The following is a 16875-nucleotide window of genomic DNA, read 5'->3' on the forward strand; positions in this document are numbered from 1 at the left end:
TTCTGGGAGTGGAAATGCTGTTGGTGACAAGTTAAAGGTTACTTATAAACTGACTTTTCTTGCGCACTCTGTGTAAGATTGGAATTTTTTAATTGGTTCTGATTTAAATTTGTTTCATCTGTGGATTTCATACTGAAAAGAAATTTGTCAATGTGGTATCTTCTTATTTGGCCCTAATTAAATGTCACTTGGAAACTGTGTCCCTTCATCCTAATATCCCTTCATTCTGGCATTTCATCGTTTGCTGACTAAAGAGCCGTGCTAAAAATGTCCCCAGGTTTTTAACACACTTGCCAAAAAAGATTACAGCTTCTTAAAGAAAATTTAAACAAACTCATGCAACATATTGGGCTTCCTTTGTCGCTCAGCAGGTAAAGAATCCACCCACAATGTGGGAGACATGGTTTGATCCCTGGGTTGGGAAGATCCCCAGGGGAAGGGAAAGGCTACCCACTCCAGTATTCTGGCCTGGAGAATTTCATAAACCGTATAGTCCACGGGGTCGCAAAGAGTCAGACACCACTAAGCGAATTTCACTTTCACTTTCCTGCAACATATTTCTTCTTATGAAAGCAATTTTGTGGATAATTCTAGAAAGGCAGAAGCTACAAATAAGCACACAGAGACTGTATTATCATCCTCCAGAGAAGCTGTGGTTAAGCATCTTTGTGTTTAGCCTGTCAAAGCCTTTCTGATGACACCTTGGCTTCTGGAATATTTTAAGCTGAAGGAGTTTGAAAACAAACAACAGAAACTGGAAGGTCACCCTGACCTCTTCCTCCTTCACCTTTCTTCCCCAAAGAGGCCATAAAACCCTCTAGTGAAAGGGCTCCCCCAACACCCAAAGGAGGCAAGGGGACACCATGAAGAATCCTAGCAAACTGGCTTTGCTAAGTTTCCCCAGTTCGCTGCAGGTACCTCATACTCTTTAACTTATCTTGTCCTCTTTATTGAAGCTAGGATAAAATATTCAAGTTTGTTTTTTGCTTGGGTGTTCGTTTCCTTATGAAGGCTGCTGTAACATGTAAAGCTTATGTTAAATAAATGTGTTTATTTTTAATAAATGTGTTAATAAGTGTGTTAAATAATGTGTTTGCTTTTCTTCTGTTAATCTTTGTCAGTTGAATTTTCAGGCCCAGCAAGGGATCCTAAGAGGGTTGAGAAAAACTTTTTTCTCCCAATATATATGTAGGTGAGTTTTTTTTTTTATAATGACATTTTAGTCTTTTTATAAGCTGCTTGTTCCACTACTCCATATATGGAAATTATTCAATATTACTTCTACTAAATTCTTCATATTGAGTGTTCTTAACCTTCGAGATAGAGAAGTTTATGCTGAAATCCCCTGAAAATATTGAGCATATAGACATTGTTTTCTGAGGAGGTGGTTGATCACTTTTATCAAGCTCTCCAAGCTCATCAGAAATTTAAAATTAAAAACCCACTCTTTCACATCCTCATTTTATATGGTAAAAACAGAAATTTCTGCAGGGAAATATACAGATAGATATCATGATCTGTTTAACCAAATTATTCTTGTAAGACATTTAGGTCCATTCCAGTTTTTGGCTGATATACACAATACACAGTGAATACAACTATTGCTTTAAAGTTTAACCACATATCTCTGTATTTTTCCCATAAGACTGCAAGACATGAAATGGCTGAGAAATTTTTAAGTGTCGAGTAACACAGATGGAGAAGGAAATGGCAACCCACTCCAGTGTTCTTGCCTGGAGAATCCCAGGGACGGGGGAGCCTGGTGGGCTTCCGTCTATGGGGTCACACAGAGTCGGACACGACTGAAGTGACTTAGCAGCAGCAGCAGCAGCATCACAGATGGACAAGTTGTCACAGCTCTTAGGAGATGACTGTCTACCCTAGGGACCCCTCATCGCTAGAACACCGCCACCCAATGCCCCAGAACTCTTCCAGAGAAAACCCATCCTCCTGCAAGTACCAGCTACTCAGGGAAAGGAACAATGTTTCCTATCTTTGTCTGGCTTTGTTTCTTGACTTGAAGTCCTTCCCCTCACCCCAGGGCAGAGCTGCAGCAGCTCTGTTTACATTTTTTTGGGAGGACACGTGGGTAAGCCCAGGCAAAGCCAAACAGCACACTGCTCATTGATCACAGACTGGAGCGTCTGGTGATCCCCTTTGGGGAAAAGAAAATGATTCTGAGAGTTGGGTCACCGCCAATGGAAAATTCACACAGAGGGGAGCCACAGGAACCTCTCTGCTAGTAGCTTCAGAGGTGTGGAGGAGGGAGGAGGCAGAGAACAGGTAAACAAGATGGTGACAGAAAACCAGGGTTTCCACTGAGTTTGCTGCTAAGGATGGAAAAGTCCCTCCAAAGCAACAAAACTGCCCAGATGGTAGTGGTGGTTTATAATCTGAAGCTGAGCACATAGGAATCTGCCTTTTCTCATTGTGGAAAGGTTTAGTTCAGCCTCTCAAATGGTATCCTCACAACAAAACAACAGCATGAACAAGTGAGCCCTCATCAAAGCCTTTGTCAAAGACTTTCTAATGACCTTCTGGAAGGAATTACCAGGAGCGCCCCCTCCCTTCCTTCAGATCTGAAATTTCCTTGGCAAAGACTTTGGCTCAAACTTGCCATAAAGCTACTGTGCCACCCCCAGATTACAATCTCTGGTAAGCAGTGATCCAGAGTTTCTGCAAAAGCTCTCGAGTAACACACCTTCTGTATCCTTCCTAAGAGCTCTTTCTTTAGAAGCCACTGTGCGTTATCATGCTTGCACAGATGGGAGAAACAAAAACACAAAAAGATTAAACGGCCTATCTAAGATGACCTAGCAAGTCATCCACCAAACACATGACTCCTGATCGCTTGTGACACACAAAGGCTTCCACTGACAACTCAACCTCTCCCCTGTGTCTGTGCAGAAAAACAAGGCGCATCGTTTATTGGCCCTGAAAGACCTCACGATGTTCTGTGAGGATGGCAGATTCAATCAGACCCTCACTAACTGGATCCAAATCAGGCCTGACAGAGAGGCTTCATTAGGCCCAAAAATCCTGCCTGTGGTAGCTCCGAGTCTCCCAACTTGTTCATATTATGGCAAACTGACTGTTCTAGAGTCAGGGAGAGCTCTCCACCAAGTGCTTACAGACGACAATCATCCCGGATGACATGAAAAGCTGGAGTTCAAAAGGGGTTGGGGGTGGGGGAAGACAGTGCAGCAAAGCAAAGCCAGTCCGAGGAAAGGGCCTCGCAAATGGCCTAGAAATGGGGAGAGGAAAACCCAGTTATTTAAATGAACTCGCAACAATAACAAAAAACTACAAAGACATTGTTCTATCATGGAAACTAAGCTTCTCTTCTGAAGCTGAATTTCATGTCAGCTAAGTTCCATTTCATATATTTTATATTCCCAGGTCAGAGAAATGGCACCTTCTACATCTGAAAGAGTTCAGCTAACCTCAAATGAGCCATTTTCTTCTTTCCTTCGCTATAGAATCAAATCCATCACTTTTTTTCTAACGTGGTGCCAGTGAGACCAGCCTTTCAGATAAGCAGAGTCCATGGCCATTGAGTTAATGTGACTTGAGAGGAGCCAAAAAACTTGGCTGCCAAGGGGCCTAAGGCTTCCACCATTAAAGTCACCCCAATGAATGGGGCATTGCATTTCCAAAATGCTCCTGTCACAAATACTAATGTAGGTCTCACACAGTGCCCAGACCATCTCAGTCACTCAGTGTTTATTGAACAAATAAAAGAATGATTGTTGCCAGCAAAGGATAATAAGCTGTGATTATATTGGTTAGATTCTATGCCAAATATATCTGAGTAGTTTCTGAAACATATTAACTCATTTGCTCCCACTACCATGGTCTCCCCTTTACCATAGGGCATCCATTCCTAAGACCTGCAGTGGATCCATAAAACCATGGATGGTACTGAATTTTCTCTATATTATGCTTTATGTTTTTTCCTTTACATACAAACTCATAATAAATTTTAATTTATAAATCAAGCACAGTGAGAGGTTAACAACAATAATAAATAGAACAATTATAACAATATACTGCAATAAAATTTATGTAAATGTGATCTCTTTCTCAGAATATCTTATTGGACTAATATAATGCCTTTTTCCATCTTAACTAAGCACTTATCACACTGTGGCCATGGCTGTTGCAGTTTAAGATGCTACAGCAAAACCAACACAATTTCTTTTTCTTTGTCATGATTTCACAGATAGAGGATAGATCTTAGCAACCTCGGCACAGGATTTTTTTTTCTTTCCTTATTAAGTGGAGAACTTTCACCCTTTTACTTAATGGAAGCACTTTACCCACTTTTCTTTGGCATATCTGAATGATTTCACTGGTCTTGTGCTTTGGGGCTGTTATTAAGTGAAATAAAAGTGACTTGAACACAACAGTAGATCTGATAACCAAGATGCCTACTAAGTGACTAAGCTGTGGGATGGGCTGGACAAAGGGATGCTTCTCATCCTGGGCAGGATGGAACAAGCCAAGATATGAGGTTGCATCATGCCACTGAGAACGTTCGGAAACTTCCAATTAATGTGTTCAAACTATGGCGTTTTCCAGGTGGCTCAGTGGGTAAAGAATCTGTCTGCTTGCAATGCAGGAGATACAGAAGACGCAGGTTCAATCCCTGGGTCAGGAAGACTCCCTGGAGGAGGGCATGGCAACCCACTCCAGTACTCTTGCCTGCAGAACCCCATGGACAGAGGAGCCAGGCAGCCTACAGTCCATGGGGTCGCAAAGAGTCGACACAACTGACGCAACTGAGCACGCATGCGTGCATGTCTAAACTGCGGTTGACCACAAGTAACTCAAACTGTAGAAAGTGAATCTGGATACAGGAGAGACCGCCGTATACGTAGGTATACTGATTCTCAAATGGGCCACATGCTAACAAGCCAGAGGATGCGCTTAGAGACACGGAGCATCAGGAAGGAAAGCGGGTGGCTGCGGCAATGCGATGTGACAACAAGGGGCTGGGACGGTCCTGAGGTTTGGTAGAGGGAGAAGAAACCCAATAGATAAGCCCAGTGTCTTTGCAGCCATTCTCCTGGCCACCAAGCTGAAGAGTTTGTCCAGGCAAAGACACAACTGGTCGATGGTTATCACATAAGCTTGGGAGGTCGAACCCATACTCTCCTGTTCCCCAAATTTAAAACAACGTCTTTAGCTTTTGTTGCTCTGAAATGAACATAAGAACTCTCTCCTTGGGCTGTTGTAGGAATTAAATAATATATATAATAAAGCCCTTAGAAGAGTGCCTGGCTTGACCCAGGAAACACTTGATTCATGATTGTTATTATTGTTTTCATTAACGTGTCTACCATCTACTGTTACTGTAGTATAGGATATTGGGAATGAGCAGTTTATTTCCTACCGTTACAACGTCTATAAATACACGATAGAGAAATTAACCAACTACCTCGGTGGCCTCCAGGTCAGATCGGTTTGTCACATGAAAGTGATAGATGTGTGATTTTACCTCTATACACCTGTCATAGACCTTTTCTTGCCTCAGCTGCTCAACAGAATACATGAACAGTAACAGTATACGTCTCATTGTGTTGACGAGGAAAGAAGTTTGATGAGTTAATGCTCAAATAGGTCTGGAATAGTATTAGTCATTCAGTCATGTCTGACTCTTTGAGACAGTATGGATTGTAGCCCATCGGGCTCCTCTGTCCATGGAATTCTCCAGGCAAGAATTCTGAAGTGCATAACCTTTCCCTTCTCCAGGGGATCTTCCCAACCCAGGGTTCAAACCTGGGTCTCCTGCATTCCAGACAGATTCTTTACACCATATGAGCCACCAGGGAAGGGGTTAGAACAGTGTCAAGCACATGATAAATATGATTATTATTTCACGTGTGCGTCTCACATTTTTCTAGAGATGAGGATGATGCTGATAACCCATTTTCAATTGAAAAAAAATCTACTATCACAAGGATATTTCCCATACTTGATTGTTTCATTGTACAAAGTGCAGTTGCAACTAGTCCGATAATGTTAGGCAGGCTCTGTTATCTTCAGCTTGGCCTTCTCACTGAACTGGTCTGAATGGTAAGTCTTCATTCAAAGTGTGGCTCTGGATTGAAACTGCTGTTTAATGCTGCTGTGGTGATTAAGGTCACTGAAATATATATATCTATATTAAATGCATTATGCTAGGGGGGCTTCCCTGGCAGTCCAGTGGCTTAGACTCTGCACTTCTACTGCAAGGAGGGCAGGTTTGATTCCTCGTGGGGAGCTAAGCACCCAGCATGCCACGCAGCCAAAAATAAAAGCAATAAATTTCACACACACACACACACACACACACAAAACCACTTTGCCAGGGCTTGTCAAAGAGGGTTAGAGATGATCACTCAGTTAACTGGTGGTCCTCATTTTCTAGGCATCCATCTAGAATCAGGAAACTGTATCCAACCGCATTGCCCATAGTGACCCTTAGGCAAGAGACTGATGTGCCCATTTATTTCCAAATGGGTAAAATGGAAGGATTCTTTCCAACTCTGGGAAAATGCTTAGGCAGGAACAGGGTGATAAGCAAAGGAAACAAGTTTGGGTTTTTTTTTTCCTACTGAGTTTTAAAGTCAGAGAGTTTCCTGTGTAAATAGCAAGTATTTTTTTTTAATTATTATGTAAACTCACCTGGAACCAGACATCTTGGAATGTGAAGTCAAGTGGGCCTTAGAAAGCATCACTACGAACAAAGCTAGTGGAGGTGATGGAATTCCAATTGAGCTATTTCAAATCCTGAAAGATGATGCTGTGAAAGTGCTGCATTCAATATGCCAGCAAATTTGGAAAACTCAGCAATGGCCACAGGACTGGAAAAGGTCAGTCTTCATTCCAATCCCAAAGAAAGGCAATGCCAAAGAATGCTCAAACTACCGCACAATTGCACTCATCTCACACACTAATAAAGTCATGCTCAAAATTCTCCAAGCTAGGCTTCAGCAATATGTGAATCGTGAACTTCCAGATGTTCAAGCAGGTTTTAGAAAAGGAAGAGGCACCAGAGATCAAATAGCCAACATCCGCTGGATCATGGAGAAAGCAAGAGAGTTCCAGAAAACCATCTATTTCTGCTTCATTGACTATGCCAAAGCCTTTGACTGTGTGGATCACAATAAACTGTGGAACATTCTGAAAGAGATGGGAATCCCAGACCACCTGACTTGCCTCTTGAGAAACCTGTATGCAGGTCAGGAAGCAACAGTTAGAACTGGACATGGAACAACGGACTGGTTCCAAATAGGAAAAGGAGTATGTCAAGGTTGTATATTGTCACCCTGCTTATTTAACTTATATGCAGAGTACATCATGAGGAATGCTGGGCTGGAAGAAGCACAAGCTGGAATCAAGAGTGCCAGGAGAAATATCAATAACCTCAGATATGCAGATGACACCACCCTTATGGCAGAAAGTGAAGAGGAACTCAAAGACCTTTTGATGAAAGTGAAAGAGGAGAGTGAAAAGGTTGGCTTGAAGCTCAACATTCAGAAACGAAGATCATGGCATCTGGTCCCATCACTTCATGGGAAATAGATGGGGAAACAGTGGAAACAGTGTCAGACTTTATTTTTGGGGGCTCCAAAATCACTTCGGATGCTGATTGCAGCCATGAAATTAAAAGACGCTTGCTCCTTGGAAGGAAAGTTATGACCAGCCTAGATAGCATATTAAAAAGCAGAGACATTACTTTGCCAACCAAGGTCCATCTAGTCAAGGCTATGGTTTTTCCCATGGTCATGTATGGACGTGAGAATTGGACTGTGAAGAAAGCTGATCGCCGAAGAATTGATGCTTTTGAACTGTGGTGCTGGAGAAGACTCTTGAGAGTCCCTTGGACTGCAAGAAAATCCAGCCAGTCCATTCTAAAAGAGATCAATCCTGGGTGTTCATTGGAAGGACTGATGCTAAAGCTGAAACTCCAATACTTTGGCCACCTCATGCGACGAGTTGACTCACTGGAAAAGACTCTGATGCTGGGAGGGATTGGGGGTAGGAGGAGACGGGGACGGCAGAGAATGAGATGGCTGGATGGCATCACCGACTCGATGGACATGAGTTTGAGTGAACTCCGGGAGTTGGTGATGGACAGGGAGGCCTGCTGTGCTGTGGTTCATGGGGTCGCAAAGAGTCGGACACGACTGAGCGACTGAACTGAACTGAACTGAAACCTATCTCATCTAATGCAAACAACTTAAAAAGTCCCAAATGGTTATTCTGAGCATACTTTTATAAAAGAAATGTACACACATATGTCCATAAGATAGTGGGGCTGGGCGATCTATTTCTAACCCTTACAACCTCTACACATGCACAGTAGATTAGTTGTATTAACTCCTTGGCAGCTGCTGCCTGTGCTTAGTGGATGCGTGTCTGTATGAAAGAGACAGACGTGTGCATTTCACATTTAAATCCCTCAGCGAAGTTCCCAAGTTAGGGAAACGGCAGTGCTGGGTAATAGCTACAGCAGAGAGACTTCTGCTCATTGATAATGCAGATGACAATAGGAGGCATTCTGCTGTGTTGAAGGAATCCCATGACTGGTTTCACCACAAGCAGGTTATTACAGTGAAACAAGGCTATTTTGTCCATTATGAAAAGCACTATCCTGTCCCAGTGAGTGACACATTCAGGGCTATTTACATTTCTGCAGACAACCAATAAATCAATATGAATGCTCCTTCAAATCCACGTGTTTTTTTTGAACAACAATGGCTGTTCAAAATCATGGGGTTAAACAAGAATCTGAATCAAGCAGAAATAATAAATTATCCAGCATTTGACAAATCCTATGTATGTTAAATCATTCATAAGTAAAGCATCTCAAAGCCCTGGCATAGAGTTCAGAGTCATCTCATTTTGAGGCCCTAGAAATTAAGATCCAACTCTAAGTAATAACAATAACTGGAAGTAGCTACAGATATCATGTAATATGGTTATAAGTATTTACTACATGATGGAAAATACTGTATGGACGTACTTATTCTTTGAGATAGGTGCATTACCTCTTGTGTTCAGTCACTCAGTCGTGTCCATCTTCTAACAACCCCATGGACTGCAGGACACCAGGCTTCCCTGTCTTTCACGATCTCCCGAAGTTTGCTCAAATTCATGTCCACTGAGTCAGTGATATCATCCAACCATCTCATCCTCTGTCACCCCCTTCTCCTCTTGCCCTCAATCTTTCCCCAAATCAGGGTCTTTTCCAATGAGTCGGGTCTTCGCATCAGGTGGCCAAAGTATTGGAGTTTCAGCTTCAGGATCAGTCCTTTCAATGAATATTCAGACTTGATTTTCTTTAGGATTGCCTGGCTTGATCTTCTTGCTGTCCAAGGGACTCTCAAGAGTCTTCTCCAGCACCACAGTTTGGAAGCATCAATTCTTTGCTGATCAGCCTTCTTCATGGTCCAGCTCTCACATCCATCCATGACTACTGGAAAAATCATAGCTTTGACTATACAGACCTTTGTCAGCAAAGTGATGTCTCTGCTTTTTAATATGCTGTCTAGAGTTGTCACTGAATCTTCACAATAACTCTGTGAGGCAGATGCCATAATAATCTTCATATTAAAGGTAAACTAAGACTTAAGGAAGTTCAATAATTTGTCCAAGACAAGAAACTAGTATAATGAAAGACCCAGGTTTCTAATCCAGGATTCCTATCTGCACTAGAATGGAACTCTTTACTATCACCTACACATCCTCTTTACAGAGATATCTTGGGGACTCAGATATTTTGCTTGAGTTGGATCAAAGATTTTATATATATATATAGTTCAATATATATATAATATATAGTTATATATATATAGTTCAATTTATGTGAATATTACTAACTTCAATTTCAAAATCATTGTTAATGATCAAGTTATCTATAATAAATTTTATTATTTTTATTCATTCACTTTTGCAACAAATATTTACTGAATAGTTAATAAGGCTCAGGTACATGCTAGAACCTGGAACTGCAAGCAGTAATGAGACAGACATACCCCAGATTTTATTTATTTATTTTTTTTAGAATATAAAAATAACTTTTTTTTGTAATTAATTAATTTTTTATTGGAGGCAAATTATTTTACAATATTATATTGGTTGGTTTTGTCATACATTGACATGAATTCGCCCCGGGTTTACATAAGTTCCCCCTCCTGAACCCCCCTCCCACCTCCCTCCTCCCTTTATCCTCCCTCTGGGTCATCCCCGCATGCCAGCCCCGAGCATCCTATAACATGCATTGACCCTGAACTAGTGATTCATTTCACATATGACAACATACGTGTTTCAATGCCATTCTCCCAAATCATCCCACCCTCACCCTCTCCCACAGAGTCCCAAAGACTGATCTATACATCTGTGTCTCTTTTGCTGTCTCGTATACGGGGTTATCATTTGCATCTTTCTAAATTCCATATATATGCGTTAGTATGCTGTATTGGTGTTTTTCTTTCTGGCTTACTTCACTCTGTATAATAGGCTCCAGTTTCATCCACCTCATTAGAACTGATTCAAATGTATTCTTTTTAATGGCTGAATAATACTCCATTGTGTATATGTACCAAAGCTTTCTTATCCATTCGTCTGCAGATGGACATCTAGGTTGCTTCCATGTCCTGGCTATTATAAACAGTGCTGCAATGAACATTGGAGTACATGTGTCTCTTTCAATTCTGGTTTCCTCGGTGTGTATGCCCAGGAGTGCGATTGCTGGATCATATGGCAGTTCTATATCCAGTTTTTTGAGAAATCTCCACACTGTTCTCCATAGTGGCTGTACTAGTTTGCATTCCCACCAACAGTATAAGAGGGTTCCTTTCTCTCCACATCCTCTCCAGCATTTATTGCATGTAGACTTTTGGATAGCAGCCATTCTGACAGGTGTGAAATGGTATCTCATTGTGGTTTTGATTTGCATCTCTCTGATTATGAGGGATGTTGAGCATTTTTTCATGTGTTTGTTAGCCATCTGTATGTCTTCTTTGGAGAAATGTCTGTTTAGTTCTTTGGCCCATTTTTTGATTGGGTCATTTATTTTTCTGGAATTGAACTGCAGGAGCTGCTTGTATATTTTGGAGATTAATCCTTTATCAGTTGCTTCATTTGCTATTATTTTCTCCCATTCTGAAGGCTGTCTTTTCACCTTACTTATAGTTTCCTTTGCTTTGCAGAAGCTTTTGATTTTAATTAGGTCCCATTTGTTTATTTTTGCTTTTATTTCCAATATTCTGGGAGGTGGGTCATGGAGGATCCTGCTGTGATTTATGTCGGAGAGTGTTTTGCCTACGTTCTCCTCTAGGAGTTTTATAGTTTCTGGTCTTACATTTAGCTCTCTAATCCATTTTGAGTTTATTTTTGTGTATGGTGTTAGGAAGTGTTCTAGTTTCATTCTTTTACAAGTGGCTGACCAGTTTTCCCAGCACCACTTGTTAAAGAGACTGTCTTTTCTCCATTTTATAGTCTTGCCTCCTTTGTCAAAGATGAGGTGTCCATAGGTGCGTGGATTTATCTCTGGGCTTTCTATTTTGTTCCATTGATCTATATTTCTGTCTTTATGCCAGTACCATACTGTCTTGATGATTGTGGCTTTGTAGTAGAGCCTGAAGTCCGGCAGGTTAATTCCCCAAGTTCCATTTTTCTTCCTCAAGATTGCTTTGGCTATTCGAGGTTTTTTGTATTTCCATACAAATTGTGAGATTATTTGTTCTAGTTCTGTGAAAAATATCCTTGGTAGCTTGATAGGGATTGCATTGAATGTATAAATTACTTTGGGTAGTATACTCATTTTTACAATATTTATTCTTCCAATCCATGAGCATGGTATATTTCTCCATCTATTAGTGTCCTCTTTGATTGCTTTCAGTAGTGTTTTATAGTTTTCTATGTACAAGTCTTTTGTTTCCTTAGGTAGATATATTCCTAAGTATTTAATTCTTTTCGTTGCAACAGTGAATGGAATAGTTTCCTTAATTTCTCTTTCTATTTTCTCATTATTAGTGTATAGGAATGCAAGGGATTTCTGTGTGTTGATTTTATATCCTGCAACGTTACTGTAATCATTGATTAGCTCTAGTAGTTTTCTGGTAGAGTCTCTAGGGTTTTCTGTGTAGAGGATCATGTCATCAGCGAACAGTGAAAGTTTTACTTCTTCTTTTCCAATTTGGATTCCTTTTATGTCTTTTTCTGCTCTGATTGCTGTGGCCAAAACTTCCAGAACTATGTTGAATAGTAGTGGTGAGAGTGGGCACCCTTGTCTTGTTCCTGACTTTAGGGGAAATGCTTTCAGTTTTTCACCATTGAGGATAATGTTTGCTGTGGGTTTGTCATATATAGCTTTTATTATGTTGAGGTATGTCCCTTCTATTCCCACTTTCTGGAGGGTTTTTATCATAAATGGATGTTGAATTTTGTCAAAGGCTTTCTCTGCATCTATTGAGATAATCATATGATTTTTATTTTTCAGTTTGTTAATGTGGTGTATTACGTTGATTGATTTGCGGATATTGAAGAATCCTTGCATTCCTGGGATAAAGCCCACTTGGTCATGATGTATGATCTTCTTAATATGTTGTTCGATTCTGATTACTAGAATTTTGTTAAGGATTTTTGCATCTATGTTCATCAGTGATATTGGCCTGTAGTTTTCTTTTTCTGTGGGGTTTTGGGATTAGGGTGATGGTGGCCTCATAGAATGAGTTTGGAAGTTTCCCTTCCTCAGCAATTTTCTGGAAGAGTTTGAGTAGAATAGGTGTTAGCTCTTCTCTAAATTTTTGGTAGAATTCGGCTGTGAAGCCGTCTGGACCTGGGCTTTTGTTTGCTGGAAGATTCCTGATTACAGCCTCTAGTTCCGTGCTTGTGATGGGTCTGTTCAGGTTTCCTATTTCTTCCTGGTTCAGTTTTGGAAAGTTGTACTTTTCTAGGAATTTGTCCATTTCTTCCAGGTTATTCATTTTATTGCCATATAATTCCTGATAGTATTCTCTAATAATCCTTTGTATTTCTGTGTTGTTGGTTGTGATCTCTCCATTTTCATTTCTAATTTTGTTGATTTGGTTCTTCTCCCTTTGTTTCTTGATGAGTCTGGCTAGTGGTTTGTCAATTTTATTTACCTTCTCAAAGAACCAGCTTTTGGCTTTGTTGATTTTTGCTATGGTCTCTTTTGTTTCTTTTGCATTTATCTCTGCCCTAATTTTTACAATTTCTTTCCTTCTACTGACCCTGGGGTTCTTCATTTCTTCCTTTTCTAGTTGCTTTAGATGTAGAGTTAGGTTATTTAGTTGACTTTTTTCTTGTTTCTTGAGGTGTGCCTGTATTGCTATGAACTTCCCCCTTAGCACTGCTTTTACAGTGTCCCAGAGGTTTTGGGTTGTTGTGTTTTCATTTTCATTCATTTCTATGCATATTTTGATTTCTCTTTTGATTTCTTCTATGATTTGTTCGTTGTTCAGCAGCGTGTTGTTCAGCCTCCATATGTTGGCATTTTTAATGATTTTTCTCCCATAACTGAGATCTAATCTTACTGCATTGCGGTCAGAAAAGATACTTGGAATGATTTCAACTTTTTTGAATTTACCAAGGCTAGATTTATGGCCCAGGATGTGATCTATCCTGGAAAAGGTTCCGTGTGCGCTTGAGAAAAAGGTGAAATTCATTGTTTTGGGGTGAAATGTCCTATAGATATCTATTAGGTCTAACTGGTCTATTGTATCATTTAAAGTTTGTGTTTCCTTGTTAATTTTCTGTTTAGTTGATCTATCCATAGATGTAAGTGGGGTATTAAAATCTCCCACTATTATTGCATTATTGTTAATTTCCCCTTTCATACTTGTTAGTAATTGTCTTACATATTGTGGTGCTCCTATGTTGGGTGCATAAATATTTATAATTGTTATATCTTCATCTTGGATTGATCCTTTGATCATTATGTAGTTTCCTTCTTTGTCTCTTTTCACAGCCTTTGTTTTAAAGTCTATTTTATCTGATATGAGTATTGCTACTCCTGCTTTCTTTTGGTCTCTATTTGCATGGAATATCTTTTTCCAGCCCTTCACTTTCAGTCTGTGTGTGTCCCTCGTTTTGAGGTGGGTCTCTTGCAGACAACATATATGGGGGTCTTGTTTTTGTATCCATTCAGCCAGCCTTTGTCTTTTGGTTGGGGCATTCAACCCATTTACGTTTAAGGTAACTATTGATAAGTACGATCCCGTAGCCATTTTCCTTATTGCCTTGGGTTCGAGTTTATACACCCTTTCTGTGTTTCCTGTCTAGAAAAGATCCTTTAGCATTTGTTGGAGAGCTGGTTTGGTAATGCTGAATTCTCTCAGCTTTTGCTTGTCTGTAAAGCTTTTGATTTCTCCTTCATATTTGAATGAGATCCTTGCTGGGTACAGTAGTCTGGGCTGTAGGTTATTTTCTTTCATCACTTTAAGTATGTCTTGCCATTCTCTCCTGGCCTGGAGAGTTTCTGTTGAAAGATCAGCTGTTATCCTTATGGGAATCCCCTTGTGTGTTATTTGCTGTTTTTCCCTTGCTGTTTTTAATATTTGTTCTTTGTGTTTGATCTTTGTTAATTTGATTAATATGTGTCTTGGAGTATATCACCTTGGGTTTATCCTGTTGGGGACTCTCTGGGTTTCTTGGACTTGGGTGATTATTTCTTTCCCTATTTTAGGGAAGTTTTCAACTATTATCTCCTCAAGTATTCTTTCATGGTCTTTCTTTTTGTCTTCTTCTTCTGGGATTCCTATGATTCGAATGTTGGAGCGTTTAACATTGTCCCAGAGGTCTCTAATATTGTTCTCATTTCTTTTAATTTGTTTTTCTTTTTTCCTCTCTGTTTCATTTATTTCTTCAATTCTATCTTCTAGCTCGCTTATCCTGTCTTCTGCCTCTGTTATTCTACTGTTTGTTCCTTCCAGAGTGTTTCTGATCTCATCTATTGCATTATTCATTGTATATTGACTCTTTTTTATTTCCTCTAAGTCCTTATTAAACCTTTCTTCCATCTTCTCAATCTTTTTCTCCAGGTTATTTATCTGTAACTCCATTTTGCTTTCAAGATTTTGAATCATTTTCACCATCAAAATTCGAAATTCTTTATCAGGTAGATTCCCTATATCTTCCTCTTTTGTTTGTGTTGGTGGGCATTTATCTCATTCCTTTACTTGCTGGGTATTTCTCTGCCTCTTCATCTTGCTTATAATGCTTTGCTTGGGGTGGCCTTTCCCTCTTCTGGCCGTTTGTGGAGTTCTCTTTATTATGTAGTTTCCTCGTTGTGTGTGGGGTTGGACAGGTGACTTGTCAAGGTTCCCTGGTTACGGAAGCTTGTGTCAGTGTTCTGTTGGGTGGAGCTGGATTTGTTCTCTCTGGAGTGCAATGAAGTGTCCAGTAATGAGTTAAGAGATGTCAGTGGGTTTGGAGTGACTTTGGGCAGCCTGTATATTGAAGCTCAGGGCTAGTTTCCTGTGTTACTGGAGAATTTGCGTGTTTTGTCTTGCTCTGGAATTTGTTGACCCTTGGGTGGTGCTCGGTTTTAGTGTAGGTATGGAGACATATGATGAGCTCCTATCGATTAATGTTCCCTGGAGTCAGGAGTTCTCTGGTGTTCTCAGGATTCGGGCTTAAGCCTCTTGCCTCTGGTTTTTGGTCTTATTCTTGGAGTAGCTTCTAGACGTCTCTATCTGTCATTTCCAAGGTGGTTCCCTCTGTTTTAGCTTCTGTTTGCTGGTCTCTTCAGTGTCTAATTTCTGCCCTGATACTAGGGGGTGGGTGGACACTTTTTAAGGCTCAGTTGTTCAGTCCTGTTCTGGGAAGGGAGGAACGCTGCAGACAAATATCTCTGGCGTCTGTGGGGAGTGCTCACAGCGACTCGGCCACACTGGGTTTGCCCCCACTCACAGTGCGTGTGCTGTCCCAGTCTACACTGCACAGGCTCTAGGTTGCTCTGCCAGGAACTGTCCGAGGACGGCGCCGGGTTGTATGCACTTCTCAGGTCTGAGCGGCTCAAGTTCAGGTTCTCAGGTACTCGACAAAGGCGCAGACTTGGTTGGGCCTGCGTTTTGTGCCTTCCCTGGTCCGAGCAGTTCAGGGGACCAGATGTTTGGCGAGCACTGTCTCTGTGACTTATCGCCTCCCCAGTCCCCGCCACTCAGTTTTCTGGGTGTACAACCGGCGCACCTTCTCAGGGGGATATCGACCGGCCCGAGCCCAAGAAGTCTTGAATAGCAACAAGCCTGTCTGAAGTTTGTATCTGATGCCTTTCTGGGGCCGCGGTTGCCCGCTCCGGCTCTGGCTGCGCTCCCTGCCTGTCTCGGCAGGGGATGGGGGATGGGCCGACCGCAGCCAGCTTGCTCTGCTCAGTCCTTTATTCTGTGAGCAGGGCTGGCCGAATCTTAGGTTAGAGCTTTCCGCCTTTTCGTGGGGAAGCTATCCCACAGTCTGCTTTGCTCTCCCCAGTTCCCTCAAATTGTTCTCGCGGCATTCAAGCCCAGTCCTCTCTCTAAGCAGTTTAGCCGGTTCCTCCCTGCCCAGCCCCCACTTGCTAATGGCGTATGCAGGCGTCTGCGCTGCTTCTCCGCTGGGAGTTACCGTTTGGCGGGTAGTCTGTGGGTTTTAAAAAAATCTTAAAAAAAAAAGAGGGTTATGTGGCCCTCTGATCTTCCAAGGCTCGCCTCAGATTCGCCAGTGAGAGTGTTTCCTGGTGTTTGGAAACTTCTCTCTTTTTAAAGCCTCCCTTCCCGGGACGGACCTCCGTCCTTACTTCTTTTGTCTCGCTTTTTATCTTTTATGTTTTTTCCTACCTCCTTTCGAAGACAATGGGCTGCTTTTCTGGGCCTGACGTCCTCT

The sequence above is a fragment of the Moschus berezovskii genome, chromosome 6, assembly GCF_049115385.1.
Source record: "Moschus berezovskii isolate FMDL1 chromosome 6, NW_MosBer_1.0, whole genome shotgun sequence".
NCBI lineage: Eukaryota > Metazoa > Chordata > Mammalia > Artiodactyla > Moschidae > Moschus > Moschus berezovskii.